The sequence below is a fragment of the Mesocricetus auratus genome, unplaced genomic scaffold (assembly GCF_017639785.1).
Source record: "Mesocricetus auratus isolate SY011 unplaced genomic scaffold, BCM_Maur_2.0 Super-Scaffold_100018, whole genome shotgun sequence".
Classification (NCBI taxonomy): Eukaryota; Metazoa; Chordata; class Mammalia; order Rodentia; family Cricetidae; genus Mesocricetus; species Mesocricetus auratus.
This window is the reverse complement of record NW_024429199.1, coordinates 867,598-888,257: the sequence shown is the minus strand read 5'-3', so window position 1 is coordinate 888,257 and position 20,660 is coordinate 867,598. Positions and strand designations below refer to the sequence as shown.

Genomic DNA, 20,660 nt, shown 5'->3' with positions numbered 1-20,660 from the left:
TAATTCTGAGTAAAACAAACAAAAACCCAGAGAACTTTGACTCAGGAAGCCCTGGAAACCTCAAAATGGTTTCAGCATGCTGTAAATTATCCTCATTTAGGACCAGAGAACAAAAGCAAGTTTTGTTTTTCTTTAAATAAAAATAAGTTTTATTGATTATGTATAATTTTAGCTATACTAACATATATTATAGACTTTTAAGAATTAGTATTAAATGACTTTATATGTTTTACCAAGAATAAGTCAGTTTTGGTGTCATGTTTGTTGAAAATTAAAAAATTCATATTTTCCCTAGTCATTATACATCTATATGTAGGAATCAGGAAGCCTTCTCCAAACTCACACCCCAGACCTGGACTTCATTATGCAAAAGCACATCTTCATCCCAGCAGATGCTCCTCTTGTTATACAGACCCCTCTCCAATGACTTATCACTTACTAAGTCTACCTTCTTGCCCATCGTCTGATCTTTCCTGTGGGACTATAAAGGCATAGACAGCAGTGAAGAGCTGTTCTGGACACTGTATTTTGGGTTTGTCATTTTTGCTGGAAACCCCAATTTACAACAAAACACCCAGTACGTAGGTCAATGTTTAACACAAGATGAGAAAGTGGCCCGTTGCTTGCGCGGGGCAAAAGCAAGTTTTTTAAATGCTGTAAATACAGGCAGATCCTCTTCCCAAACACTAACTCTGAAAGCAGGAGTATTTTATTATTAAACAGACACTTGAAGCAGTTTACCTGAGGAAGGAATGCACATAAAAAAATGATGTGCCGTTGCTGTAGAAACCAGAACTTCAGTAACTACATACTATCAAGTATACTTTTGAGGATTCTGATCTTGATTCTTACCTGTCTAAAGAGGAAAGGATTTCTTATGCACTTTTCTTCTTCCTCATCCTCAGAACTGGCATGATTCTTTTTCTCAAGGTCACACGAAGGAAGATATATCACCATTCTTAACCATTGTTTTCTTTTGACCATTTTTCCTGTTAAGATTTTCAAGCATATGCTTACTAGTATGTTATTAACAGATTACCACTAACATATTTATGCAAAGCTACAGTAAGGAAAACAACATGGTAATTGCATAGAAATAAACATACATAGAGACCAATGGGTTGGAATGGAGAGTCTGAGATTAAACAGGACTCTTCTCCAGTGAATTGCCAATAGAAGCACTAAGCACATGCACTCAAGGAAGGACAGATGTCTTAATAAATGGTGCTTTGGAAAACTGGATCTCTGTAAGCAGAAAACTGAAAGCAGACTCCTGTCATCTGATGCAGAGCAATCAACTTGAAATGGTTTGTAGATCTATTCATAAGAAATTGTAAAACTTGAAGAAGAAAATATAGGGGAATGCTTTATGACACTGAAATGAGCAAGTGTTGGTCAGCATAAAATCCCCAAAGCATAGAAAACAAAAGCAAAAAGTAGACAGCTGGATCTCATCAAATTAAAAACTACATTATAAGAGACAGTGGCATGAAGAGACAATCAACAGAATGGAAGACAATTATACCTGAAAAGGAGCTAATAACCAGAATATAATAACTCAATTGGGGCACCCTTATAATCTAATGCAAATGGAAACTGAATGGATTAATAAATATAAGTAGAAATTTCTCAAGATATACAAAAGGCCATGAGAAAACATTCAACTTTACCAATCACCCAAGAAATATAATTAAAACCACAGTGAGAATTACCTAACTTTAGTTAGAATGGCTGTTACCAAAAAAGACAAAACATAGTGTGGTATTTTGAATAAGAACATTCCCCATAGGTTCATGTATCTGAATGCTTAGTCATCGGGGAATGGCACTATTTGGCAATGATTAGGAGGTGTGATTTTGTTAGAGTAGGAGCTGCTTTGTTGGAGGAAGTGTGTTACTGGCTTTGAGGTTCCGAAAGTGCATACCAGGCCCAGTCTCTTTTCTTCTTTCTGCCCCTGTGGATCAGGATGTAACTCTCAGCCACCTCTCCAGCACTGCACCTGTCTTCATGCCACCATGCTCCCTGCCACGATGGTAATGAACTAGCCTCTGAAACTGTAAGCAAACCCCAATTAAATGCTTTCTTTTATAAGACTTTCTGGGGTTCATGGTGTCTCTTCACAGCAATAGAACAGTGACTAAGACATATAACAAGTGAGGATTTGGCTGGGCGGGTGGTGGTGGCTCACACCTTTAATCTCAGCACTCCGGAAGGCAGAGGCAGGCGGATCTCTGTGAGTTCCAGACCAGCCTGGCCTACAAATGCTAGTTCCAGGACAGCCTCCAAAGCCACAGAGAAATCCTGCCTCGAACCCACCCCACCCCCAAGAAAAAGTGGAGATTTGGAAAAAAGGGAACCCTTGCATGTTTTTCGTGGTAATATAAGTTAGGAGAGCCATTGGGAGAAATGCTGTGGAGGCTTCTCAAAACCTTAAAGTGCATCAGTCCCACTACAGGGAAAAACAAAGCAAAACCCTGTATCAGGAACTGAAGTTAGTCTGTTAAGATATCAGTACATTTATGTCTATTGCAGCTCTATTTACATTATCAAAAATGGGCTATTTTTCTTGTTTATTTACCAATGAATCAATACAGAAAAATGTTCTGGATATACACAACATTTACTCAGCCATAAAGAGAATGAGATTCTGTTGACAATATGTATGGAACTGGAAGCCAGTATGTCAAATGAAATAAGCCTGGTATAAAAGACAAATTCCACAAAACTTATGGAATGTCAAAAAGGGTATCCAATAGAAGTTGAAAATAGAATGGTAGTTCCTAGAGCTGAGGAGAGGAACAGAACTGAGAAGTGAGGAAGATTGGCCAGTAGGAGCTAAGTTGTCATTAGGAGGGAAAAAAAACTTGTTTTGGGGTTTGGTGAGATATCTGAATGGATAAAGGCCCTTGCCATGCAAGCCTTACAACCTGACTTTAATCCCTAGAACCCAAGTTAAGACTGATGGAAAGAACCAACTCACAAAGTTGTCCTCTGACCTCCACATGTGAGCTGTGGCATGTGTGCATGTATACACACACACACACACACACACACACACACACACACACACACACTAATAAATTTTAAATCGATGTTCTGATGTCCTGCATAGTGGTGTGCCTGGAAGATAGCATGTGTTTTTCAAAAGCTAGAAGAAAGGATTTGGGATGTTTTCAGTAGAAACAATGTTAAATGTCTGATGAGATACATTAGGTCTCTCGTTGAACATTATATACAAGTATATAAGTATGTACTTTTTTCTGTATCAGCTCAAAACTGGCACCTCTCCAGCTTTGCCTGTGTAGGACTGGCTCGGGCTGAGGTTAGAAGGAGATGGTACTTTGTTAGAATGAGCCTGTAGACATCTAATTTAGCAGTGAATAGGAGGAGGGGGCTTAGAGAATAGGAAGTGGTTCTTAATGTTAAACACAGACTTGACATCATTTAAAATCTTTCTGAGGAAACAGTTTTCCTTTAGTGCTGTCAGTGTAGTGCTGTTAACAGTGTTTAGGACATTGTTGCCCTTCTGGAGAGCAAAGGAGTAAATGGGTAAGTTCTCAAGGACCCTTTCTTTGTTCTTGTTTTCTTTTTCTCCTCTGCTGTCAGGGACTCGAGTTTAGGTTTCTACAGCAACCATAGTCTGGACTACATAATACCAATGCTCTGTGAGCATGTGGTATTAACTCTGAGGCCTTATACAGTACATCTAACAGAGTTACAGTTGCTATGGAGATGAGCCTTTGGACACACTCAGTTGATAACGATGTCTTTTATATGTGGATTTTGCTGCTGAGAAAGAATATGAGATGCTGCTGCAAGTTGACCAAGAGATGCATGTGACAGTCACTAATTATTCTGTAGCCTTACTCTCATATTTGAAAGCATTTACTTACTAACATACTACAGTTTATTCAGCTTGTGTAAATGTGGGGATATGATACCTGAAAAAGAGGGAAATATGGCTCTTAAAAACATGGTATGAGTGTGGTAGCTCATACTGTTACCCAAGCACTTAGGAAGCTGAAGCCAGATTGCCATGAGTTTGTGGCTGGCTTGGGCTACATAGTGAGATTCTGATTCAAAAGCCAAACAAAAAATACATGAAAAAAGCATATCATCAAGTTGGGTATAGTGATGCAAACCTGGAATACAAGCATAGAAGGCAGAGATTAAAAAACAAAAACAACTGAGTTTGAGGCCCGTCTAGGCCATATGCCAAGGCTAGTTTCAACTACACAGAGAGATCCTTTTCTCAAAGGAATAGGAATGTACTTCAATAGTCACATGGCATTCAAGAGCCTTGGATTCGATTCCCAGGAAAACACACACACACACACACACACACACACACACACACACACACACACATACACACAGAGAGAGAGAGAGAGAGAGACAGAGAGAGACAGAGAGACAGAGAGAGAGACAGACAGAGACATGGATGCATGCACGCTTGTGTGTGCAGAATTAAAATGTTTTCATGCAGGACATGGTAACCCCTACTTCCTACTTAGCCTTCTGGAAACTGTGATAGGAAGATAGTGAATTTGAGTCTAGCCTGAGCTACCAGAGTAAGTGCCTGTTTTTACAAAGTAAAAGAACTCATTGTAAGGGTTAGAGCCCACCATTGCAAAAGCTTACTGTAAAAGGTGAGCCTAAGCCAGGTGTTGGTGGTGCACGCCTTTAATCCCAGCACTCTGGAGGCAAAGGCAGGCGGATCTCTATGAGTTTGAGGCCAGCCTGGTCTACAGAATGAGTTCCAGGATAGGCTCCAGTGCTACACAGGGAAACTCTGTCTAGGGGGTGGGGTGGGGGAAGGATGAGCCTAAGTTTATGTAATTCTAGCCATTGTACAGTAAGTCAGTTGTTAGCAAAGAGTGAGGGAAGCAGTTATTCATGAGCTACTCTGTTTGGATGCAGTTTCTTGGGCTAACAGCTGATAAAACTTGGAGAATTTCATCCATGAAGAGAAACAGCCAAGAAGCACAGTGACTTTTTTAATCTTTCCTTTGACAAAGTGTTTAAACCAGAACACAATTCACTGTCCAAAATTTTAAGCTAATATAGACTATCACCAGGTGGCTTTATTTGTTGTTTGCTTTTGAAGAATGTGATGTTCAGTTGATTTTCAGTTTGTGCTTTGGGTGAAGGACACTCTGGACTGAGGACACTGCTCTTCTGTGAACTGCCACTGAATACAGCAGTCCACAACCTTGATTGCTTGCTTACATGTGTGGCCTTTAAAAAACTAAGTCGGGACTAGAAAAAGGCATGGCATTGCCACTCTCTGTCCCTCTTCACTCTGACCTGATACTCGTGCTTACTCATGGTTAGCACCGTGATAGCAAAGGAGGTTCAATCTTTGCTTACAGATCCTAGCTCAACTTTTGTTTTATAGTGCACTAATAGATGTAATGTGAAATACAGCGGTTGGAGGTGGTGCACACTTTTAATACCAGCACTTGGAAGGCAGAGGCAGGCAGATCTCTGAGTTGAGGCTAGGACAGCTGGGTCTACACAGAGAGGCTATCTCAAGAAACAACGAAAGTAATATGAATATTGTAGGAAGTTTAAAAATGTCAGTCTTACAACATGCAGAGTTTCCCACTGCTGTTACATTTAGTTACTGTAACTTTTTTGTCTGAAATACCACTCTATTAGATGTTTACTAACTTGTGTTCTGGAGACCAGAAGCCTGAAAGGAATCTGAAGGCTAACATCAAGATGTAGGTAGAATTGCATTCTTCTGGAGCAATGTGTTCCTTGGCTTTTCATCTCCAAGAGCCCTCTGCATTCCTTGACTGCTGGTTCTGTCATTCTGCCATCCTGCCTCCCTCTTACAACCTTTGTAATTACATTGGGACAACTGAGATTTTCCAGGATAAATCTCTGTAGTGAAAACCTTTTTTTTGCAATATTTGATACTGGGGTCATGGCTGTAGCGAATGAGAGTTAAGTTATTTTTCTATCCTTGGGCCCTGATTCTTGTCCCCTGCTTTTAAAAATAAGCTATTCTTGCCACACAATGCCTGTCTATGGGCTGGAGGAAAGGAAGTAGACATCTGGGAGGTGATTATCATCCACACTACCTTAACAAAATTGGCATCACTTTGGTAATTTTCCTTCCTAGTCCTTTCTAATATGCACATTTTATTTGCATATAATTGTTGCATAGCATGCATAACTTGGCTCAGCTGGGTTTTTGTGTTTCAGACCCTTATTATTGAGGGATCAAGCTGTGGTGAGTATTTTTGTTTATTAGAGTCCACGGTGTGGTAGTACTGACCTAACATGATAAGCATTTGTGTAGTGTTTAATTCAGAATGCCATGCCAGATGGCAGTTTTGAAAAGTCCTCACCATGTCATAGCATACTCAGTAATGTGGCAGAGTGTCCATGCCACTCAGTTTTTGCCAGTCAATATTGCTCATTATTTTAAAAAGACTTTCATTAATTACTTTAAAAAATTGTCCTGACCTAAGTATGTTTTTATTGTTTTCTGATGTTTTTAACTCATTATTGATCTCAAGTTCTCAGTTGTCATAGTGCAAATCTTTAGAAGATAGTAATATAGTGAAATTGTCATATATACTACAAGTACTTTTTTAAACACAAGCTTTTAATTGAAATTCTTCTGTGTTTCTTTATGATTGTTCCATTGCTTTTACACCCAGGTTTTTCCACTAAAAAGTTTTGTGCTTGATATACAGCTGTTTACTGTCCTTTGTGTTTTAGTCATGCCCTTAGCAGATTGCTAATAGGCTACAAAGTGTGAGAACTTGTGGTATCATTTATTAGTGTTGGAAAAGTTCTCTCAAAGAACTGGAGAAGTCTAGCAGGTTTTTGCCCAGACCTAAGATGTCTGTGGCCCTCTCCTAGGAGGCTTATTCCCCATGCTGTCATGCTGTGTATTCATGCAGAAAATTGAGAATTATAGTAAGCCATCTTAGTCCATGATAAACAGACAGAATGCACTTTAATTACACTCTAATTTATTATCTGATGAAAGTACCTTGCTAACAAATCAACTCGGATATGACTTACTGGATAGCCTTTGCACTTAGAGGAATAATCAGACTGTAATCATAAACAACATGAACCATTCATCCTCTGGGTTGCTATCTATTTATTACCCTCAAGTGCCTCTGCTGAGTCGGGTGTCTTTCCTGTTTGTTTTCTGTGTCTGGCCTTTGGGCTTCCATCCTGCCTGGTGTAAGGTGGAACTCTGTGTTTATGTTCTGTTTTGTCCTTAAAATAAGGGTTAGGTACAATCCTGGGAAAAGTCTTGTAGTTTGTAGCATCTCCCTCCAATAACAGCAAGTAGAATTAAGTGTCACCATAGTGAATTAATGTGTGATTTATTTGCTGTGAGAACTATCAAGAGTTCTAATACTGTATGGAAATAAAAATGTCCACAGTAGTCACTTGCTTAGTCTTCTGTTCTTTTCCACCCAAAAAAAACGGGGCATGTGCATTCGATGGCAAACTAGCCTGCCTACTCCTTTGATCTGAGACAACTGCCTGCAGAGAATGCATACCTGTGAGTAGAGTCCATGTCTTTGACTTAAGACTGATAGAATAATAAATAGCCTTTGGTGCTAGTTCCTCAGAGGGACTTGAAGCTTGATTATTCTATTTTTTCAGTTGAGTTACTACTTTGTTAGGTGGGCATTAGAGCAAGCCTAAAGGACGTACATATGTGTGTATACAGAACAGTTCATTAAACAACTTAATCAAACCAGTCTTCAAGGTGGAATTACAACAAAGAGTTGCTCATTGCATTTCCTGTTTCAGACACCCATTTTTCCTTCTCCTTAGACAGAGAGAGAGAGAGAGAGAGAGAGAGAGAGAGAGAGAGAGAGAGAGAGAGAGAGAGAGAGAGAGAGAGAGAAGAGAGAATGAGAATGTGTGTGAATGTAGGCCCAGAGGCTAGAGGGCATCAGGTTCCATGGGCCTGGAGTTAAAGGGGGTTGTGACTGCTCAGTGTTGTTCTGGGAGCTGAACTTGGATCCTTTGAAAGAATGCAAGTGCTGTTACCTGCTGAGTCTCCAGATGTCCCTTCACTGGTTGAATCTGCTGATTCAACTTAGTATCTTTAGCAAGTAGAGACTGTTAACCCTGACAAAAGAGTATCTTCTTATGAAGTAGGGTCTTATGCCTAGAATACGCCTCACTAGTGTTGTGGGTCACATCAAAAGTATCTGTAGTTGTAACTGATAAGGAGCAAAGGGGTCTGGGACTTACACATTTTAGTGCTATGACGTATTTAGTTTTCAGTTTTCCTGCAGGTTGCATTTAAACAGAAGAGAAAATATCAGTCTGGTTTTCCGGAGGAATATGTGGTTTTTAGCATGTACAGTGGTTTGAATGAGAATGACTCCCATAAACTCAGAGATTGGAATGTTTGGTCACCAGGAAGTGTCACTATTTGAAAGCATTAGGAGGTGGGACCTTGTTGGAGGAAGTGTGTTACTAGAAGTGGACTTTGAGGTTTCAAAAGCTCAAGCCAGGCCCAGTGCCTCTCTTCCTGTTGCCTGGAGATCAAGATGTAGAGCTCTCTGTTCCTCAAGCACCACGTCTGCCTTCGTGTCCTGCCGTGATAACAATGGACTAAATCTCTGTAAGCCACCCACATTTAAGTTGCTGTGATCATGATGTCTCTTCACAGCCATAGAACACTTGACTGAGAAAGAGAGCATGCAAGTCAGTTTAGGTGAGCTTGGAAATTTTCTGCAGAATTAGACAGGAACCACTTAACCCGTGGTGTTTTCCATGGGTTAAGCTTTTATTTGACTTTACACATTCAAAAGTATAAAAATACTTTTTCCTGACTCAGATAATAGCTAAGGCCTTCTTCCCTGAGTTAAGATTCTCTGATTATTGCTGGGTGTGGTGGCCCATTCCTGTAATCCCAGTACTGGGGAAGCTGAGGCAGGAAAAGATTATGACTTTGAGGCCAGCCTGGTTTACACATTAGGCTCCAGGCCAACCTGAACTACAGCACAGCATGAGACCCTGTTTCAAATAACAAAAAAGAAAGTAAGGATTCTGTTATTGTGGCTGACAGTAGTGGCTGAGACAGGAGGGTCATGAGTTCAACCCACCAGTAAGACCTTGTCTTAAACAAACCAAGCATTTTATGGCTAGGTCCCTTCAGAACCAACCCTTTGCTTTGTATATTCATTACTCTCCCTCAGTCCCAGGTTTCTGGAGTCTGCAATGGGCATTCTTCTTAGGCCTTATTCAGCCCTAGTTTGGTTCTGACCAAACACTGTCACTGTTTGATTGACCCTTCTGTTCCCTGGGCTCTCTTGCTACCTCTTCGTGGCTATAGCTAGCATGTTATCCCATCTATGAAAAACACCAAAGATTGAGAAATATCCTGAATATTTACATCTTTACAAGGGGCAGAAGAGAGGTTTTCTGAGCAGCTTGACTTTGTACTGCATACAATTTGGGAGCTGTGTCCTTACATAACTGCTGGCTGTGTTTGGGAACGCATGTGTACTTGTGGGAGCTAACACCAAGACAAGTCCCTTTCCCAAGTTCAGACCTCATTTGCTTGGAGAACATTGACTTTGTTGTTACTCTGTTGGCTCCACAATTTCTACTTCCTATTCTGGTTTCTGGTTCCTATCTCTTTCTATTGGCAGTATTTTCTGGCTCTGTGGTGTGTGTGTGTGTGTGTGTGTGTGTGTGTGTGTGTGTGTGTGTGTGTGTATTACTCAAGAGCTCAAAGAGTATGTTTAAGCTTCTTTTTAGAAAGAAACTACTGTTGTGTATGTTCTGAGATTAGTAGCACTTTGACCTTTAGGAAGTCACTCTTAGAATGAAATTAAGGCTAGATAACCATATTTGGCTGTAGTGGAATGTAAGCCCCCTGTAATTTTCCTAAAATACATCTTACTAAGGTTACTGCTTTACCACTCACTTATCCTTGTTGCACTGTTGACAGTGTTTTTCTCAAACACTCTTCACACTCCTTTCCAAAGTTCTAGGTGTTAAAGTCTAAAGCTCCATTACATAGACTAACAGGGCAGAGTTGAAACTTTACAGATAGATGAAACAGTATGACAGCTGGGGCTAGGACATTGTTTTGGCTGGTGAATTGCTTGCTGTGCAAGCATGAGGACCTGAGCTTGGATCCTCAGTGCCTCTGCACACACACAAGTTGAGTATAGTAGAGTGTGCCTGCTACCCCAGTGCTGGGTATGCAGACAGCATGATCACTAGTTCACTGGCCAGCGTAGCCAATCAGTGAGCTCACTCTAGGTTTAGAGGGAGACACCATCTCCAAAACTAAGGTGATATTAAAAACATGCATAAAAATAGAAGCATAATAGGGATAAATCTTCCTCAGTCTCATTCTATTTAGGAGATTTGCTAGGTTTTAAAACTGTGGGTCTCAGGACCTCATTCCAGTCTTAATAAGCAATGAAGGTTCCTTTGAGATATTATTCCCGTGGCATATGTCTGTTGATAATTATTATGATTGAAATTTAGAAGTTGAAATGATTTAAATATGAATTAGCTTATCATATGCTATTATTAATAAACTTCATTGGTAAAGACAATTAAAAATTCCCCAAGACATGTTACTGAGGAGAATTGTTAGGTAGCTGGGAAAAAGAAGAATAATTTATTAGTCTTTCTAGGTTGTTTCTTAGATATAGCGTGAAATCTGAAATATCAGTGAACTTGTTGCACTTTATTACATTAAATCCCATTGATTTATTTTTGCACTTAAAATAATCTTTTACCTGTCTTTAATTTTGTTTCTTGCATTGATCATTTGGAAATACTGGCTCACTGAAGTAGTTGAACCTTCTGAACATTGACATGTTTGATTATACTGTCCTTAAGAACACCATACTGACCTCATTTAAAAAAAAATAGGTAAGTGCTGGAAAGATGATTCAGCAGTTAAGAGCACTGGGTACTATTCCAGAGGACCTGGGTTTGATTCCCAGCACCCACAAGGCAGTTCATACTAGTTCCCAGGCCTGTCCTGACTTCTGGACCTACACACATATGATGTGTAGGCACTCAAGCATACCATACATATAAAATAAATATATTTTTTAAACTAGGTAAATGATGGAAAGTTGTCAAGTGTATAGTGGCTGACACAAATTTTCCACAATTCTAATACTGACTCTCCTGAAAGTTCAATTTTTATTATTTGCAACAAATATCATTAGTTTTAAGAAAACATGTAGTAACCATTAGAGTTGAAGGGGCATAATTTGGCTATTGGCTGTTCTTTGAAGTAAAAGCAGTGTTTATGGAGGGAAAGGAGACAATTACTAATCCAGCTTCAAATCAAAGAACCAGACAAGTGCTTTCCCTTGAGATAGCAAAAATACTTGACACAAAGAACTCATTTTACAACTTAACTCGTAAAAAAAGACATGTGCTTCTAGTCAGGAGTTAGTATAATTAGCCATTTTTACTATTTATCAAAGACAAAGACTATACTTTCAGGGATCATTTCTATAGTTTGTTACTATTTATCAAAGACACTAAGTAAAAATGGTCACTTTATTTTCCTACTGTGAGTACATGACATTGAAAAATATGGTTGTGTGGTTGAGGTCACTGACTAGATTTGTGTTCCGGTCCCAGCAATTTATACACCATTGTTTTGCATTGTCAGTGACAATGTCAACACAGTGGAAAGGGTAAAAATCTCTTAGTATTATTATAGTTTTTAGTGTGTGGATCCCCACAAAAAAATTTAGGGCATCTGGGTTTCCACAGCCCATGTTTTGAGAACTACTGAACTAGAGAAAGAGGCCTGCACAGATTGACAGCTTCACCTGTAAGGCATTGGAACATAGAACTTAAGCAAAATCTAACTGCAGCTGCTATCCAGGCCCATCCCAGCTCAGTTCCTGTCTTAACAGAGGGAAGAGCAAGTCTGCCATGGGAAATGGCATAAACTGCAGGCACTGCACTTATATGTAGTGCTCGACATGCAATTAAATATTATGAGAAACGACTTTGCTTCTAGCCACAGGGGAATAGCGGATCTGGAATTGCTTTTTCTTAATAAACAGCTAGGAAACTGGGCAGTATACGCGAAACAACTGTCTTCCTATATTGGACAACAAGCAACACAGAACTGTCATCCCACAGGGAAGGAAAACAGAAGAGGTAGCTCTATGATTACCTTGGCTTTATGCCTAGAGGTAATTGCCAGACTGTGGTGCAGGGAAGAGAAACCTTAACAGCACCCTATTAGTGCAGAGCTGTCTGGGACATAGCTAAGAGTTCTGGGAGGTCCTGATGGGTAGAACATACAAGACAGTGTATTAAACAGGAAGGAGTTTTGCAGATAGGGTTCTCAATATCTGTGTAAGTCATTTCAAGTTCTGCATTTGGGTAGCATGAAATTCCATGAGACTGGGCAAAGAAAACTGAGGAGCAGTTCCTAGTGCTCAGCCAAAGCCAGAGGTCAGTTGAAAGTCCTCTGGATACATGGGATATTCAGTGGGAGACTTTGGAAGCCTACACCTTTAGGTCATAGCTAAATTAGTTCTAAATAGAAGCATTGTAAAGCTGAATGTGTAATCATAGCTCTCAGGGGACTGAGGCCAGAGGATTGCAGTGAGTTTTAGAACAATTAGGTTGAGACCCTTCCTCAAAATCCACAAACTCTTCTATATCCATCCTGAGTGTAAGACTACATCAAACAAATAAGTTCAAGTGTAATTTAACTGTTAACTAAAACAGACTTCAGCCCTCTTTACATGAAGATAACAAAACAAATTATTTAATAGTATACTAGACAGTTCTAGAAATAGGAAAATTCAGTATATCACTAAAAAATAAGTAGATACATGTAGAAATCAGAAATGATGGGATTAGACAATGCTGAAACAGCTTTAGTAAGTACAGTAAGTATGTTCCAGTAATTACAAGAAAACATGAGCACTGTAGGCAGAGAAGGACAAATCTAGAGACCCAAACAGAACTTACAGAGGTAGAATGTGAAGCCTGTTTAATAAATTCCACTTGATGGAATCACAGAAAGTTAGATACTGCAGAAGACAGTATCTAACCAAGCAAAATATTTAGAGAAGTAAAGCCCTACAATTTTCAAGTTTGATAAGAAATATTTACTAATAAGTCTAGAGTCTCAACAAACTCCAAGTAGAATGAAACAAACCACTAGGGTATACCATAATCAAATTGCTGAAAATGCACATATTCAGGTGGAGAAAAAGAAGGTACATTGAGCACAGAGGAGCAAGGTAATCTCTGCCACATCATACCAGAAACTTAAATCAAGAGCTTATGAAAGAGCATTTTCAACATCTTGAGGAAAACATTTACATTACTCTACCCACTAAAATGTCCTTCATTAATGAAGTTGAATACTTTTTAGACAAAACTGAGAGAAGTCCATGCTCTCTATGCTACCAGTCAATGTGCTATATGTACATATCAGAGTCACCACTTAAGTGTACATTGCGTGCATGTAAGATTTACTGCTGTCCACAATTGAAGGCATTCACTAGAGCAGTGCTGTGCTGTCGAAAGGCAAATATATTATATTAAAGAGGGTATAATAATATTCAAAGGTAGAGTGTGATAAAGTAGAAGGTGAGCATTACAAATCTAGACCAAACATTTGAAAAATAAGCCTAACAGTTGAAATAAAATGCAATGCTTAGAAGCACTCAATCCCAGGCAAGAAATATTTAAAAAAAAAAAAAAGAAAGAAGAACATGGGAAACAACTAGAACACAACCAGCAACATGGTAGATTTAGAGCTGGGCATGGTGATGCTGAGGCAGGCAAGTCTCTGAGTTTGAGGCCATCTTGGTCCACATAGAAAGCTGTGCATCAGCCACGGTTATGAGGTGAGGCAAGACATCAAAACAATTTTTTGATTAAAAAAGATAGATCTAAACCCCGGCCAAAATACTCCAGGTTGTGTATTTGTAAAAAGAAAAATCACATACATAGTAGAAGGGAGCCTGCTTAGAGTGAAGAAGGGGCCACTAGGGGTAATGGGGGGTGATAAATGGGGATATGAGCAAAGTAGAATTATGTATGTGTGGAAGTGTCGTAATGAAACAGCTTACTCAGTTAATTAAAAAAAAATCTTTAAATGAGACCCAAAGAGTAGAAGAATGTGCAATATATAGAAAGTTGACTGTACAAATCTAAAACTCCACTTCAGAACAAAGAATATTACTGCAGCCTTTTAATATAGTTGCTCATGCTGTGATAACCCCCAACCATAAAATTATATTGTTGCTACTTCATAACTGTAATTTTTCTACTGTTATGAGTTGTAATATAAATATCTGATATACAGGATATCTGAGTTTCAACCCTTATAGGGGTCTCAACTCACAGGTTGAGAACTGCTGATATAAAGGAGTCAGTTCATGAAGATATCATTATTAATGTGCACATTGTTGTGGAATGTTATTTAACTAGGTTAAGATTGTGTTACATTTGCCTATGCTGTGGAATATTACTTTAACTGTGAAAAGGTGTGTTACATTTGTTTATGCTGCATTTGTTTAATTTTGTAAGGATGCATATTTAGTTATTTAAAGATGTGTTACATTTGTTTCACCTTGCCTGCCTAAGGTACCCGATTGGTCTAATAAGGAGAGTTGAGTGGCCAATAGCTAGACAGAGAAAGGATGGGCTGGACTGGCAGGCAGAGAGAATAAATAGGAGAAATCTAGGCTTAAAAAAAAAAAAAGAACAAGAAGAAAGTAGAGAACAAGGGAAATACCCATGGCAGGCCCCAGCCAGGCAGTAGAAGCGTTGAAAGTACAATATACAGATGGAAAGAAAAGTAAAAATTCCAGAGTCAAAAGGTAGATAAAGAGAAACAGGTTAATTTATGTTAAAAGAGTTAGCCAGAAATGGACCTAAGCTAGCCCAAGCATTTACAGCTGATAATAAGTTTCTGTGCCATGATTTGGGATCTGGGTGGAGATACAGCACATATATGATATCAGGCCTTTAAAATACATTGATCAAACCTGGCAATTGAAATAGATAATTCTTTGGCCCACTTCTGCATCAAAATATTGATGTTAGTGATTTTTCACTCAGATTTAAACTAAGGAGTCATGTTTAAGTTACTTTCTGTACTTTTCAGCATTTTGGCTATCATAGTTCTGTTACTTTAGAATTTTCTGTCTAAAGGACATAGCTGTTAGGTTTGGTGGTCTGCTCCTATAGTCCCACACTTGGGACGCTGGGACAAGGAAAATCAAGGGTTGGAGGTCAGCCTCGGCTGTCTAATAAGACCCTATGTTGAACAGCAAGGTTTTCTTCTGAGGACTTAAATGAGGGTGAATCTAAGCGTCAGGATAAAATATGCAACCGCTTTTGTATCTTTTCTCCTCTTCAAGGTGACTCTAAATACTAAGTGTTCTTCACCCCAGTACCTTTCACGGTTGCAGTGGCTGACCTTTCTATCCCTGTGGGATTGAAATCCGCAGTGCAGGCATTCTGTTGAGTTTCTTATATGCAAATAGTTGTAAGTCTGGTCCTATTAAAACATGCATATTTGTATATTTGTTTTCAGCTGGTGTCCAGACTTTTAACTAGATAAATGTTTTGTAAGGAAATTGGTTGACCTCAATTATCAGATTATTTTTTGTAAACGAAATAACTCAGACAAGTATTGGTACAAAATTTAAACTTAAAAATTGGTGGTTATTTTTAAGAAAAATATCTTCCTTTAAAAATGGCTAAAGTGCATTTTTTTGAAAAAATGCAGAAATTTTAATGCACTTTTTCTTTTGGAGTGCTTTTACAAAACATTATTGTGACTAGCAAAGAAAGGTTTTAGGTTTTTGATTTTTTTTTTAACCAAATGTTCAATTCTGATAGTAGGTTATAGAAGAATTTCCCTAAGTGTGACATTTTTGTATTTGTTTAAATTGCTTGAATTTTAAAATAATGAGCATATATTATTTTTTTTAAAAACCTTTGAAACATCTAAAACATATATAGTATGCTGGCTAGGGTTATCTGAAAGGAGGGAACCTTAATTGGAAAAAAAAATACCTTCATAAGATCTGCTGTAAGGCATTTTGTTAATTAGTGATTGATGGGGGAGGACCCAGCCCATTGTGGTTGGGGTTATCCCTGGGCTGGTGGTCCTGGATTCTTTAAGAAAGCAGGCTGAGCAAGCCATGGGGAGCAAACCAGTAAGCAGCATCCCTCCATGGCCTCTGCATCAGCTCCTGCCTACTGGTTCCTGCGCTGTTTGAGTTCCTGTCATGACTTCCTTCAGTGATGAACAATGATATGGAAGCATAAGCTAATAAACCCTTTCCTTCCCAACTTGCTTTTTTGGCTATAGTGTTTTGTTGCAGCAGTAGAAACCCTAACTAAGACGTATAGGAAACAAAAGTGCTGAATTAACAAACAAATAAGGTAGGTTATTTGTGGGGAAAAGTAATGGCAATAGTTGCAGTTTGTTAGGTTTAGTCATAAAGTCGATATTGATATATTGAGCATATTGGAAAGTAATTAAGGCAGTAATTCTAGTTAATTGTCCCCAGTGTAGGAAATGGAGGCGTAGACCTGAAACTTTTTTTTTTAATTTAAATTAGAAACAAGGTTGCTTCAGACCTGAAACTCGTAAGACTTCAGCCCTTCTACTATGGTGGAGGGAGAGAAGCACTGTGAAAACACTTTCTTTCAAGTCAGAGCTGTGCCAGCTCTGCAGTTATCTGCCCATATCTGCAGGGGCTCCGGAAGTGCCATTAGTCCCCACCACAGCAGACACAGCTGTACAGAGTTAATTTAAAACTCCAGCTTGCTATTAGCTTAGGAGAAGTCTGGCCAGTGCCAAGTATGTTCCTTCATTCTCATATCAGTATGTGTTTTTCTTTTAAAACACTTTTCTGTTTGGCTTCCTTGTCCCTCATAAGCTGTTGGTACCGGAGGGTTTCCTAGTTCACCATTATTTTAGGAATAAGGTAGGGTTTCTTTTCCAGTGGTCAGCTCATTCTTACCTCTTCTTTAACAGTGAAATACTTGAATGGAAAGGAAGTTCTTAGTGACAAAAGGTCTTTAGCCACAGACCACCTTTTGTTCTGCATTTGTCTCTCATCACCTCTAGAGTATTTTCTGAAACGTGATTTCACACTTTATTCACTAAGCATTTGCAGAACAATTGTTAGCAATGATGGGGTCCAACTAGGTTTTCTTGGGCAGGATTATGGGTTGCTTTTCTGCCTTGGCAATCCTGCATAGTACTTTCTAGTTCTATGAGAGCTAGGAAGGAGACTTCCAAGTCAGTTCCAGTTCAATTCCTTCAAGTTTTGGTAAGTATATGGTGCCTTCAGCAATAGGGTCCTACCTTTAAGTTGTTAGCCCAGAATTTTTATCAGTAAGTTAGTGAAAGAAGTACCTGTCCTTTGGCATAAAGATTACAAGAGATAATATGTAGTCTCAGCACATTGTGCCCTGCATTAAAAAAGCAAGCCAGCAGATACTAAGTGTCATCCTTGTTGTTAAAGCTATTGATAAATTGTTGACTTGATTTGTGGATAATCACTCTAGCCTTTAGGTAGCCTAGATCCCTAATATCTTTACGACCAGTGTGTTCTCTTGGTTTAAGAACTGTCTGTCTTTGTTCTTATTGACTCCATTGTATTATTGCTGGTTTCATATTCTTCACGAGTGTTTTCACTTTAACACTTTTCAGCATGCTGCAGAGCATTTAACATATGGAGAAGAACTAGAATCATTGTATAGGACAGTTGATTATAAGTGAAACTTGAAATCACTCCATCATTTAAAGCAAATGAACGTATGAGGACATGGACCTGCAGATGTTTGTCTGCTTCTTTCAAACTGTTCTTTAATCCGGCCACATCCAGTTTAATCTTAGACTTGTCCTCCTCCTTATGTAAGAGTTCAAAAAGAAAGCCTTTTTGTGTCCTTTCTGTAAACCTAAAGTTTAAGTACTCTGAACCCTTTGACAAAAAGAAACTGCTCTACTTTCCTGAGCTAAATAGTCCTTCCTCACTGATGGTTTGCAGAAAGCTGTCACATTCAGTGTACTGCTCTGGTGGCTGACATTTTGTAAACACATTTACTTCATCTATACTTAAAGAAATAAAAGGAGGATTGCTTTGTTTGCCACCTAGAAACTAGAGTCCCAAATGTATCCGGGTCTTCTTAGTATCATCAAGAACTGTCTTTCATTTTTCCACTTGACAATGTGGTGGAACGAATCATTCTAGAGTTGCTATCTATGTGTCTAGAATTGATGTTTGCTAAATGGGGAGTGAACAAAACTGATACTTGAATACTCTGCATTGTAACCACGGAGGGAGAAATTAAAATTACATTATTGTTCAACATTAACTTTATCTTTGAAATGCACTCCAGATGTGTTTAAATGGTGGTCTTAAAATTCAGCATTGTAAACCACACTGTGTGATCTTTGGAGACTGTTTAGTTTTACAGATGCCATTGAGTGCAGACTTCCTAGTGGAAACTACAGCTCAGGAAATTTCTTTTACTGATGAAATCCTTCATGGAAGTCGTTGATAGCATTTAGATGTTTGCATGGTCTTGTCTTCTTCAAATTGAGATCCCTTTTGAATGTGATCTTGTGTAAATGATTTATTGAGAAATTGTTTTTACTGAAACATCCTATCAATTATTGGTTAATGTTCTCTGAATTCTACAACTCCTTGCCAGTAATGTATGCTAAAAATATCTGGACCTCATGCTACTAAAAATTTTAGCAAACCCATCCAAACTCTTGAGCATAATTCAGAAGTGTAAACTACTTGTTGTAATGTGATATTCTGAAGGATCTCCCACTCCCATCACTCCACCATCTCTGTAGTGGTGTCATGGTTTAGAAGTTTAGAATGGACAAAACTGTTTCCCTCACTAAAGGACGATGGAGAGATGGCACCATGGTTAAGATCACTTGCAGAGGACCCAGTACCTATGTCAGGCTGAAGGAATAACAGGTCTGGGCATTCTCCTGTAAGCCAAGACCACGTGGAAATACTTAGATTAATAGAAATGGGTTATTAATTAAGAGAGAGCTAGCAAATAAGAAGCGTGAGCCATTGGCCCAATAGTTTACAATTAATATAAGTCTCTGTAGGTTTATTTGGGGCTAAACGGCTGTGGGACCAGGTAGGACAGAAGTTCCTTCTACAGTTTTTGTTTTTTAACTTGGTTTTCTTTTTCTTCTTTTGTTTTTTGAAATTGGATTTCTCTATGTATATCCCTGGCTGTCCTGGAACTCATTCTGTAGACCAGGGTGGTCTTGAACTCACAGAGATCAGCCTGTCTCTACCTCCTGAGTACTGGGATTAAAGGCATGCACCACCACTGCTAGAAACTTCCTTTATTTTGTTTTTTAAACCTTTCTTGTAATACTAATTTGAAATTTTTGCTACATAAAGTCTTTTCTAGACAGTTTCTGATGATCAGTTCTCATGGATCATATATTCTTATTTCTTTAATAAGTCATGACTTTCTGTTGACTATTGGACATTCTAGATAATATGTTGTAACATTTTAGAATCTGGCCTTCCTTCCCTCTCTGTCTGCGATTTGGTTGTTATCTGCTTGTTTTATGGCTGCCTGAACTATATGGTAGGCAGCTGCAAAATCTGAGCCTTGCAATTCTTTTCTCTGGATTTTATATATAAGTCTCGCTTTCTAGCAGTTGTCCACGTGTCTGTTAGCTTAGTGATCAGCCAAAGATTGCTCATAAGCTCTGTTCAAACATCCGAAACCAGTTAGGCTTCTAGCTTCTCCCAGTGAGACTCTGTGCAGGATGGGAAGCATAGTGAAGGTTCAGGTTGTCTTGACTTGCATCTTGTTGGACTCATTTGTGTCTCATCTGCACATGCTGTGAGCTCTATCCACTAGGAATACATGGGCCTTCTGCAACTCATACAGCTTTGGTTAACCCACAGTCGTACATGGAGTCTGTTCCCTGCCCTGTTAAATCCTTGGCTTCTACTTACCTGCCGCTTGCTCTAATTAGATCTGCTTATTCTGACCCATGGAGCCACAGGCCATCTCTGTTGCTTATGGAACTCATTGTTACATAGCAAGTGAGTCTCCTCTGGCTTTCACAGTCTTCTCTACCTTATTGGACTGACAGAGGTGGGTGATGAAAGTAGAAGCAGCTCTGGCAAATCTCATACTGTTCTTATACAGAATTCAGTAGGTTTCCATGAAGTGTCTGCCTTTGATTGAATTGCTAATTTCCTGTTTGTTAGCCAACTCTTCCATCACAGTAGTTCAAAATCTCTGTATAGACTCCAAGTGTTAGTGATTTAGATTGTATTATACAAGTAATCTTAATTTGTAAAATTATTTATTTGGTATTTAGTGTGTGTATGTGACTAGGCATGTGTGTAACAGTCAGAGCACAACATGTGTGTGTGTGGGGGGGGGTCATCCACCAGGTGGGTCCCAGAGATGGAACTCAGGTCATCAGGATTGGCAGCAAGTGCCTTAGCGACTGAGCAATCCATATGTATAACTTAATATTTCATGTGTGTTATTTATAATTGAGACCCCACTTGCTTAGTCTTTTTGAGGGAAGGCTAATTACCATTGTGTAAGAATACAGAGGTTTGTTACTCAAATGAAATAGTATTTTAATGGGAAGATGCTTA

At 38.9% G+C, this 20,660-nt stretch overlaps 1 protein-coding gene and 1 non-coding gene across 5 annotated transcripts in view; both read left to right on the top strand.

The window, feature by feature from the left end:
- The window catches only part of Pdss2 (decaprenyl diphosphate synthase subunit 2), a 218,033-nt gene that overhangs the window by 21,470 nt on the left and 175,903 nt on the right, over positions 1-20,660 (top strand). The window lies entirely within an intron of this gene.
- LOC121132943 lies at positions 11,469-11,687 on the top strand. The gene has a single exon (XR_005869660.1). It is a non-coding gene; the product is annotated as a small nucleolar RNA U3 (small nucleolar RNA).